Genomic DNA, 11,987 nt, shown 5'->3' with positions numbered 1-11,987 from the left:
CCTCCTTGACAGTATGCATGGCTTTTAATGGGGTTGGAGACATTCTTCGCTCCACCCTTTGTTGGAGACTATTTTCTCGACCAACACAGTTGCTTTGGTGATGGTGAGGTCGAGCAAGGCTCCACCAGCAGCAGCATTGATGTGGGCTCTTGATGTTGTACTTAGTCCATTGTAGAAGCTTTGGAGGACGAGCCATTCGTCCATCCCATGATGAGGACAGGCAAGGATGTACTCTTGCAGACTTTCCCAAGCTTCCAGGATTGACTCCATCCTTGTCTGCTGGAAACTTGATATTTTCCCGTGCAGGGCATTAGTTTTGCCCAGCGGGAAGAACTTCAGGAGAAACACTATGGAACATTTGTTCCACATGTTGACAGCTTCCTTGTCCTTGTAGAACCATTGTTTCGCCTTTCCCATTAGGGAGAAGGGAAACAAGCGGAGTCTGATAGAATCAGCTGTGACGCCCCGTATCACTATGGTTTCGCACAGCTCAAGGAAGTTCTGAAAATGAACATTTGCATCCTCATTTTTCTTGCCATATAATGGGCTAGCCTGCACCATGTTTATGAGACCCAATTTGAGCTCAAAGTTCACATCCCCAACATCGACGTTGGGTCTGGTGGCCACGTTGGCAGTGGAGGGGATGGAGATGTCACGAAGAGTCTTCTCTGCCATGATGGTTGTTGGTGCTTGAACGACGGGTTCTTCTGCCGGGAGAATGTCTTGAGGAAGAATGACGCGAGGTCGGACCTTCCTTACGAGCTTCTCTCGATTTTTAACAAAGTTTGTCGGCAATGAGAAATCAGTCATACACTACCCTATTTTCATCCAGCAGGAGAAAACAAAAACAACATTAGCCTGTATAAGCAATAGCTATTTCTTAAATATATTTCCAAGATCATGTATTAGTAATCTTTTAATCAATGCCATCCCCGGCAACGGCGTAGAAATGCTTGTTGTCATTTGTTAACGTCATCACCAAAATTCCCGACAACAGCGCCAGAAATGCTTGTTGGCATTTGTTAACGTCATCACCAGAATTGTCAGTTCATGGCGACAGCATCAAGAAATGCCAGATGGTATGTCTTAACGATTATAGAATGGATCCCCAAGCACACGGATATCCGTTGTAGCATTTCACCCAAAGAGTATTCGGGTATCGTTATTTATATTTTCCTGTAGGATGGCATGAGTAAAAGAGTTTACTAGGTACATAATCAGGATGATATGAATAAGCTATAGACTATATTTCATACAGGGGTAAGTTATGATAAAGGATATGAATAAGGGTAATATGACACACACACTCTAGCCAATCTCAAGATAAAGAATAATGAATAAACCAAAGGTTAGTGGGAGCATAGGCATACAACAAGGTCCTAATAACATCTATTCATACAAGCAAAGGTTACATAAGATACATGGCTAGGGCTCAGAGCTAAGGCTCAGGATATCAGGGATAATGTCCCACACCGGTGTACAACCGGTCCCCTTACATCTTTCAGAACTCCTACACCATACCCAAACGTGGGGGACTACACTAACCATGGCAAAGCTGCCATAGCGGACGGACAGGGCTGTCACCACCTGCCGTCTAACCATTATGGTATGTGTTGAATGAGGGGGAGAGGGCCTCCTTTTATAGTCTCCAGGGCCGGTTCCTGCCATCTTTAAGTAAGGAAACCTTAGCCACGACCTTGAGGTAGCGTAGGGGCTACTCCATTATTGCTTCTAAAGTCGATGGCTTAGCATCGGCTATTCAATCTTTAGCTCCGTGCATGGACCTGCACTGCTCTTTCTTTAGACATTTGACTTGTTTATCTCGTTCTACTTTACAGCCTAATGCACTGCACCGGCTTTAAAAGTACCCGATGGATACCGACCTGCAGCCTTATGCACCACAAAGTACCCGATCATGTTGACTTGCAGCCTGATGTATCACATCGGCTTTCTTCACAGATACCCTGATTGTGTTGGTCCATAGCCTGATGCTTTACATCAGCTTCATCACTCGTCTTCCCACATGCTCGGGAAATATTTCTTGAGGTGTTGACCATTGATGGCTACCAGAAATTTAACTCCATCCAATTCTTCAAGCATGTACGCATTCCCTGGTAAAGCTTGATCAACTCTATATGGCCCATGCCAATTCGGAGACCATTTACCATATGCCACATCCTTGGTCCCCAATGGTAGCACCGCTTCCCATACTAAATCTCCAACTTGGAATTCCTTCGGTTTAACTTTCTTATTGTACGTGCGGGCTACCTTGGCCTTATTTTTCTTGATCTTTTCCAGCGACCAAAGCCTGAGTTCTGTAATGTGTTCCACATTGTCACTCATTAGTGCAACATATTCTTCAGCAGTTAAATCATTCTGAAACTCTATTCGTCTTGAACTGACCGTAATTTCCCATGGTAACACGGCCTCCTACCCGTACACCAAATGATATGGTGAAGTTTTTGTTGCCTCGTGGCATGACACATGATAAGCCCATAACGCTTCTGATAATACTTCAAGCCAACGCCATGGGTATTCATCAATCTTCCTTTTGATCAGCTTGATCAAGCTCTGATTGGATGCTTCAGCTTGTCCATTTGCTTGAGCGTAGTATGGAGATGACCTGATCAATTAATCCCCGTGTCGGCAGCGAACTTTTTGAACTCATCAGATATAAACACCGACCCTCCATCTGTTGTAATAGTCTGAGGAATCCCAAACCTATGAATAACGTGTTCTTTGATGAAATTGATGACGTCCCTCAACGTTACTGACTTCATAGGAATAGCCTCTACCCACTTGGTAAAATAATCTATGACGGCCAAAATAAACTGATGGCCTTTACTCGATGGAGGATTAATCTTACCGATCATGTCCATGCCCCAGCCCCTGAATGGCCAAGGTTTGATGATAGGATTCATTGCTGATGCTGGTACTATTTGTATTTTTCGAAACCTCTGACAGGCCTGGCATCCTTTATAATACTTGAAGCAATCTTCCAGCATATCAGGCCAATAATATCCCGAGTGCCTAATCAACCACTTCATCTTGTGGGCTGATTGATGAGTACCACACATACCTTCATGGACTTCATGTAGAAACCGATTGGATTTAATCGGCCCCAAGCACTTGAGCAGTAGCCCCTCTAGAGTCCTGTAGAACAAGTCATCCCCTATCAAGACGTACTTTATAGCTTTGTAACGTATCCTCTTAGGTGCCTCCCGAGCCGGATCCTTCAAGTAATTGAAGATATCGGCTCTCCAATCCCCCTGATCCAGCAGGTTTATTTGGAAATCAGCTCCATCCGCCGTATCCTTGTAACCTGAAGCCATCTGGGCAAGATCATTGGCCTTAGAATTTTGTACTCTTGGTATCCAGTAGAAATTTATATATCTAAACCGGGCCATTAGCTCCTGGCATTGTCTCCACGAAGGAAACAACAACGCACTCTCACATCGGTACGTCTCCGTGAGCTGAGAGATGACCAGTTTTGAATCCCCAAAAACCTCTACTGCTTCTGCTCCAGCCTCAAGAAGTAATTCCATACCTTTGCGCACCGCTTCATACTCGGCTAGATTATTGGTGCGAGGCGTTGGCAATCTTTTTGAAAAGGAATATGTTGCCCCCGAGGTGAAACGAGCAAAATACCTATGCCAGAGCCATCTCCATAGACCAACCCGTCAAAATACATTGCCCATGCGCGGATGGAAAGCGCTGCTATTTCTGAGCTGGTCCTCTCTGCAATGAGGTCGGCCAACACCTGCCCTTTGACTACCTTTGCAGGTTGGTACCGGATATCAAATTCTAACAAGGCAAACATCCACTTACCGAGTCGGCCTTTCAACACCGGGGCCGACAACATATGCTTGATAACATCTGATTTGCAGATGACAATCATCTCGGTAGAAAGCAGGATGTGGTGGAGCTTCGTACAAGTAAAGAATAGACAAAGGCATAGTTTCTCAATTTCGGGGTACCTTGTCTCTGCATCTAGCATCCTTCTGCTGAGATAAAAAAAACAACTCTCTCCTTGCCATCCTGCACTTGTACGATAACCGAAGCAATGGAAGTGCTACCTACTGATAGATAAACATAGAATGGCTTACTCTGCTGGGGTGGGACTAACAAAGGCGATTTGGATAAATATTCTTTGATATCTTCAAATGCCTGTTGTTGTTCTGCCCCCCAGTGGAACTCATCATTGGCTTTAATTTTTACCAACTCCATGAATGGCTCGATTCTTCCTGACAGATTGGAAATAAATCTCCTGACAAAATTGATCTTGCCAATGAGTTGTTGGAGTTCCTTCTTTGTAGTAGGTGGCACCATTGTTCTTACAGCTTCTTGACTTTTTAGGCCGATCTCAATTCCTCGCTCATGAACCAAGAAACCCAGGAATTGACCGGCCGATACACCAAAGGCGCACTTCTTTGGATTCATTCTAAGCCCGAACTTCCTAGTTTGTTCCAAAACCCGCTGTACATCTCCTAAATGCCCCTCAGCCGATGCAGATTTCACCACCATGTCATCAATGTAGATTTCCACCAGCTTACCGATCAAGTCATGAAACATATAATTCATGGCCCTTTGGTATGTAACACCAGCATTTTTCATCCCAAAAGTCATGACCACATACTCGAATAACCCCACTGCACCTGGTACTCTGAACGCAGTCTTATCGATATCCTCTGGAGCCATAAAAATTTGGTTATAACCAGCGTTGCCATCCATGAAACTCAACATCTTATGACCAGCAGCTGCATTAATCAAAGTCTCCGCCACTGGCATCGGGTACTCATCTTTTGGTGTAGCTCTGTTAAGATCTCTGAAGTCTATGCAGACTCTCCACCGGCCATCCTTCTTCTGTACAGGCACAATGCTGGAAATCCATTCAGCATACCTGCATGTCCTGATGAAGCCTGCTTCTATCATCTTTTTTGACTTCTTTCTTGACTTCCTCTAGTACTTCGGCCTTCATTTGCCACGCTCGTTGCTGGAACGGCCGAAATCCTGGCTTAAGAGGGAGCCGATGCTCCACAATACTTCTATCCAACCCGGTCATCTCTGTGTAATCCCAGGCAAAACAATCCGCATATTCTTTCAGCAACACTATCATTGGCTCTCGAAACTCTGGACTCAACTTCCTGCTGATAAATGTTGTCCGTGGCTTATCCCCAGGACCAATGCCAACTTCTTCCAGCTCGTCAGCAGATGTAAACCCGTATCCTAGCTTCCCTTTATCCATTAGGTCGATACTACAGATAAATGATGAATATGAAGTAAAAGGATTCGGCCGATCGCAGGGACCGGCCGACTTGTTCTTTTCATTAATTTGTACCTCTTTACAATCAACACATGGCCGGCTGCTCAAGCGGGCCTCTTTATAATGTAACATGGATGACAAAAACAATTCAATTCTTATTTTTTGGGGCTGATCGCAGGGATCGGCCTCTCCTGTTACCTTGGTACAAACTAACTTTGGCATCCCATCTACTCCGTAAGGCCAGTGGATAAGACCAGCCTCACCTCATTTTTTGTAGCTTCCACGCGGTCGTAGCCTTCCAAGCTAATCCCTGAGATCGGCTCCTGGTCTTCTGCGTCCCAGACACTCATGGCAGCATGTGAAACTTCAACAGAATCATCCGAATGGACTTCTACTTCATCTCCATCCCATTGAATCAGACACTGATGCATCGTAGACGGGATGGAGCAATTGGCATGGATCCAATCTCTCCCAAGCAGGACGGTGTATGAGCCCTTGCTGTTGACAACAAAAAACGAAGTAGGGACGGTCTTGCCTCCTACCGTCAAATCCACGCTGAGAACCCCTTGTGCCTCCGAAGTTTGTTCGTTGAAGTCACTTAACATGATGTTGGTTTTAATCAGATCTCCAACAGAATGCCCCAACCGGCGCAGCACTGCATACGGCATTATGTTAACTGCTGCTCCTGTGTCGACTAGCATCCTGCTGACAGGCTGGCCATTTATGTACCCCTTAAGATATAAAGCCTTCAGGTGCTTGTAATTCTTCTCTCGGAGCTTCTCAAATATGACTGGCCGTGGCCCCAAGTCAAGCTGAGCCACTAGCACTTCCTCATGGCTTGGTGCATGAAACTCTGCAAGGATAACAAACACCATGTGTGCATCAGCCGATGTCTTCATATCGGCTTTCGACTTCTTGGGTCGCCATACCTTCTTAGAGGAACTCATCTCTGCTTTCTGGGGTCGGTGAACTTTCTCAGCCAAATCTGGTCGCGCCTTCCTTAGTGTTTCCAAATATTGGGCCTCGACTTCTTCCAGGCTGTGTAACCGCTGCACTCTCTGCTTTTGGGACCGGTTAAGCCCGTCAGGGCACCAGCGTGGTCGGTGATACTTGTTTTCCTCATCTTCTGAATTTCCCCCTGTGCGTGTTGATTCGGTTTGTCCATGGTGGGGCTGCTTTGGTCCTAAACGCTGAAAGACTGAGGCACTTCTTGCATCTTGCTTCTGGGAATTGCACTCTGGGCAATCCTCAAGGGCGGGTAGTCGTTTCATACCAGAATCCCAACAGTATTTGAAGAACGGGCAATGCCAATGATCTCGTGTATCCTCTCGCTTCCTGAGGCGTTTCCCAGTGCGTCGCTCGTACTCTTCTTCTTCAGTCTCGCGTTGGAGACGCTGTTGATACTGATACTGGTATTTTCTTAGAAGATGAGAGGAAACCGGTCGTTGATTCCTGACATGCCTGACCTGTTCTTCAGTGATATAGTCCCTTTCTTCTTTTTGGGACCGATCGCGGGAATCGGCCTCTTGCTTCCTTGCATGCTGACGTGATGTATGTCTTGCCATGTTAATACCGAGCGTAAAATCCAACTGACGACGCGTTGATCGGTCGTACCCTTCCACCATATTTACGTTCGGGAATGGCTGAGTATCAATCCTTCATGGCGTACTGCCCCAAGATTAATCGGCCTTGCTCAATAGCTGATTGTATCTGTCGCCGGAGTTCCTTGCAGTCTCCGGTACCGTGAGTGAAAGAATTATGCCACTTGCAGTATGATCTCCCCTGGAGCTCCTGAGCTGTTGGGATCTTGCAACCTTCAGGGAAATTCAACTGCTTCTCCTTCAAAAGTAAGTCAAATATCTGTTCAACTTTGCTCACATCAAAATCAAATCCTTTCGAAAGACCCTGTTGTTTCACCCACTTGCAGGGCACGGGCTTTGCCCCCCGTGCCCACTCCACAACTACGATCTCTTGGTCATCCCCAGAGTCTTCGGAGTCTTCAGCGTCAACCATTACTACTTGACGTTTGAACTTGTCTTGGTATACTTCTGGATGATGTTGCTCGTATACTGTCATCTTTTGCCTTGGTTTTACCAATCCCAAAGATGCCAATTCCATTGCCTCTTTTTCTGAAATCCGAGTCGAATAGCACCGGTTCTTAACTTCTCTGAAACGCTGGATGTATTCCGCCACCGTTTCTCCTCGCTTCTGGCAGACCTGTGCCAAATCAGCAATTCCAGCCTCTGCAACTTCTAAATGATATTGTATATGGAACTGTTCCTCTAACTGTTTCCAGGTGGGGATAGAATCAGGACCCAACGATGTGAGAGACTGCGAGAAAATCCTCACCCGCAATGGATCCGACACCGAAATCATCCCCAGCTGCGCCAGATATCGGCTCACGTGCTCTATGGAGCTGGATCCTTCTGCTCCGCTGATCTTGGTGAACTCAGGTAGCTGATACTTGGGCGGCAGGGGAATCAAGTCGTACTCACTTGGATACGGCTTGATGTAGCCGATCGCTCACCTTCTTGGGAGAATGCCAAATTGATCTCTCAAAATGGCACTAATTTGATCTACTGTATGAGCTCCTGGGGCCGAGTGCGTTCCTTGATGACTCGGCCCTATCGCATATGTAGCCAGCCATGCCTGTTTATCGGCATCGACTATAGATGTTCCTCCAGTTGTCCTTTGCGTAGGTTGCACCGGGCTACCGCCATCTGGTATGTACGCACAAACATACCCATGTGGTACCTCCTTTGGGGGTTCACTCAAGAATTGGTGATCAGCAGGGTCACCTCCCATCTTGTACATGATGTATGCTGGAGAACCATGTTGCTCTGGAGCTGCAAACATGTAAGGCATTGGTGGCCTGGCTTGAGAAGGCAACTCCCCTTTGTGACTTCCTAAAGCAGGTCCTGTTGGAGAGTACTGGTGTTTCATAATCTCCTGCACCACACGTACCGCGACGCGCTCAAGGGTGTTCACCAAACTCTCAGAATGTCGATGTAACGAATGAGCCACCATGTAGTTGACTTCCTGGTGGAGGGCTTGCGTGCGTTCTTCCGTAGGAGTAGACAGATCCACTTCGTCAAGTGCACCCTCAGATGAAAATCCCTTCCACCTGGTGCCGTGGTGACGGGTCCTTTCAAATGAGCCGATGAGATCGGCTTCAAAAGCAGCCTTTATTTCATCATACTTCTGCTTGTGCTCATCAGACAACTCTTCATAAGTAATCGGGTTCTCGTTTGGCATCTTGACAACGGAAGTCAATGTAGCCGAAGAAAATGATGCAGTCGGTTGTAGTCGATGCAGTCGAAGTAGTCAATGAAGTAGTCGATGTAGCCGATGAAGTAGTCGATGTAGTCGATGAAGTAGTCGATGAGGTCCCACTGGGCGTGCCAGAATGTGTTGTCGGTCAAAATCACCGGCGAGCAGTGATAGGCAACACGAAGAGCCGGGAGGCTTCCGGAACTGCTGGTGGGTCCCGGTCCCTCGGTCAACGGCCCAGAAGTCCGGCACACGCCCTGGCTTGGTGAACTGCTAGGCGTGCCACCTGACCTATACCTGACCAGGAAGGTGTAGAAGTCGTTGTCAGTTATTTCCCTGCATGCACAGCCACGTCAAATATTAGTCCGAGCCGCGATCGGCTCTTAACATGACTCCCAAGATCGGCTAGAAGAGCCGATGGAGCCTCTGCACTAGGTCGGACCTATCTTCGTACCAGGTTGGACCTTCGGGTACCTCTCAGAACCGGCTAAAAGAAGCCGATTGCCCCATTTAACAGATCGGATCTATTAATATTCAAATATCTTGCACGAATCCGACAGAACAGAGAAAAGCATGCTCGATAATCACCAAGCTAATCCAATCTGCGACAGCAAAGGTTTTCACCGTATAACCGGAACATCCTACGCGTGGTTAAGCCTAACGAACATGAAGGATAACAAGACGCTAACCCAAAACGAGGCCTAAAAAACAACTAACAAGTCGATTCCCGGAACAATCCCTCCTCCGATTACCATAAAGCACCAATCATGCAGCCGGAACATTTAACCCGTTTGAAGGGCCTAATCATACGGATATTAAACTAATTCCTTGTAGAACAAAGAACTACCATAACAGATCAGATCTATTAAGCAAGAACAGAGCAAGGTGCTGCCCTTGCACCTGGGATCGCATACAAGGGCAGCTAAACCATTACGAACAGCAAGCATAGCATAGATATACCATTCAAAACCAATGCAGCATCATAATCGTTTAAGATAACTAGTGTTACTCATCATCAAAAATGCTTCAGCATGAGAAACACAAAGATAAACAGATAAACGCAATGCTGCCCCGACCATGCGGAGCACGATCGGAGCAGCATGTCAGTTACCAGGAGAAACCCTTGGGAAAGGGGAGGCGATGCGCCGAGAGTTTTGTTGTGAATGCTTGATTGATTGTTTTATTGAATCTCATGATACATATTTATAGTCCGGAGACTTGATCTTTTCTAACTAACCCTAGCTGATTACGATGCAATCTCTAACTTACTATATTTAAACTATCCTTACTAGATACATGGCCATGCCGGCCCTTGACATGTTCGCATAGAAGCCGGTTCGCAGACCATTACGATGATTTCCTTCAGCCATGTTGCTCTCGGCCCATCCCTTAGCCCAGTCAAATTATGGCGATAACACACCTCCATTCAAGGCACGGAGAATTGAAGCATGTCCAAGGTGAAGCGTAGCGCTGCCCACATATCCTTAGAAAATAGGAAGAGAGGCGAGGTGAGAGTCTGGAGAGGAGCCGGAGTGTCGGCCCCTCTCCAATTTTGTACCTCTGATGAATGAAGCTTCGGTTCAAGTAATTTCCTCTCTTTCATCGGTAACACTACTTCCTCTCATTTACTTTACTAGTACTTGAACACTTTATCTCTCTAGTTGTGGGATCCCTTGACGGTGTAGGTAGCAAGTTCTATTTATCTGCATATCCTCTTTGCCTAAGTACACGGTAGGAGTAAGTAACTCGATAGTTATAGCCGTGGTGCCTAGGCTTGGTAGTTACCATGGGTTGTGTTCCACCCCACGGAATAGTGTGGTAGGCAGCAAGTGGTGACAGCCCCATCCATCCCTTGTAGTCCACCATGTTTGGGTGCTTTCACAGCAGTAATTGCAGGTTGCCGTTGGACTCCCCTCTCACCCCTTTCTGAAGTCCTTCCTCTTCCAGCCGCCCAAGCAGCTAGAGTAGTCAAGTATTCTTGTTAGGAGTAGTTAGCAAGGTGACGTTATACCACCACTACCAATCTTATCTGGACCTTTTCACTCCCGTCATATCCCCTGGTGTCAGAACCGGGGCCACGGGACTGTGTACATAACGTAGTTTAAAGAGGTTTAAGAGATTAAGTCCGTCTTATCTCTTATTTATCTCGTTTATCTCTTATTTATCCCATTTAAGTAGGAGATAGAGCTAACCGATACAGGAGGAATCTACCCGAGACATGTTCTGGTATGATTCCTTAGCTCAAGTTGGTTAGTATCTTTGTAACCCTGACCTCTCGGATATATAAGGAAGGGCAGGGACCCCTCTCAAAACAAGATCTCTGGATCATTCTACACCAAAGGCAATACAAATCACCATACAGGACGTAGGGTATTACACACCTCGCGGCCCGAACCTGTCTAAGCTTTGTGTTCCTTGCACCTTCGAGTTCCTGATCTCGACGTCTCCTCACCAAAACTTACCACCTTGGGTATATCCCACGGTGGGCAGCCGGTAAAACACCGACAGCTGGCGCGCCAGGTAGGGGCGCGCGTTGATTCCTCATCGACATGAAGCCAAAGACTTCCACTGCGGATCCCCGCAGCGACCTCAACAAGTTCATCGATGATCTCGATGACTTGTCGACCCATGCTCCCGCAGCAAAGATCGAGGTGGAGTCTGCTCCCGGCGCGACTTCATCCAGCGTTGCGGCAACTTCCCCTGGGTTGGACTCGTTCCAATCTAAGGATTCGCGTAACCGATCCCGACTCGGTTCACGCAACTTGGCCACTGATCTTCAGGGGGCCAACTTCTCCGAATCCTTCTCTACACTACAGGAGGACCTGGTTTCCCTGCTCCAACTTGGAGGGCCCGAAGCCACCACATGTCGGGGGGCTTCGGGTAGTTTTGGCGCTGGTCATCTGATGGTCACCTCCACACCCGAGGGGCGCTTCGTACATTGGAGGGGGATGAAGCTCTCTGATCTACTCGAGGCTGAGGGTCGACTTGTGGCCCACCTCGAACCTTTGCCTTTCCAGGAGGGCAGGCCGTTGGCTACCGTGGTAGAGGGGTCAACTGAACTAGTCGACGCAAGCTCTGATGAGCTCGTCTCTCACCAGGTACTGATGGCGGAAGAAGGTGAGGACAATGGCAACTTCCCCATCATCGAATTCGACGCTGTATCTGAAGATGAGGTCACAGCCAACGCCGGTGACGAGAACGACGCTGATCGTGAGGCACGGAGGGCCAGGAATAGAGCCCGCACAATCCAGCGGAGGAGGGTCAACGAGCGCAGGTGATCTATGCATCGTGAGCTTGACCCTGAGTTCGCCGCCGTGAGCGAGTGGGGCTTCAGGACTCCGGTGGCCAACATTGCCAGGGTCACGGCAATACTCGAGCGTAGTAATGATCCGAGTGTTCGTCAGGCGCTTCTTTACGCGCAGAGGGCCTGGATCCAGCTGGATCAGCAAAACCC

General features: G+C 47.5%; 1 non-coding gene across 1 annotated transcript; it reads left to right on the top strand.

Annotated features, from left to right (window-relative positions):
* The first annotated feature begins 202 nt into the window (after positions 1-202).
* Positions 203-309, top strand: LOC112879196. The gene has a single exon (XR_003226018.1). It is a non-coding gene; the product is annotated as a small nucleolar RNA R71 (small nucleolar RNA).
* Positions 310-11,987: the final 11,678 nt, after the last annotated feature.

Source organism: Panicum hallii, chromosome 1 (assembly GCF_002211085.1).
Source record: "Panicum hallii strain FIL2 chromosome 1, PHallii_v3.1, whole genome shotgun sequence".
In the NCBI taxonomy this organism is placed as follows: domain Eukaryota; kingdom Viridiplantae; phylum Streptophyta; class Magnoliopsida; order Poales; family Poaceae; genus Panicum; species Panicum hallii.
Note: the sequence above shows the minus strand (reverse complement) of the source record. Positions and strands in the feature narration are given on the sequence as shown.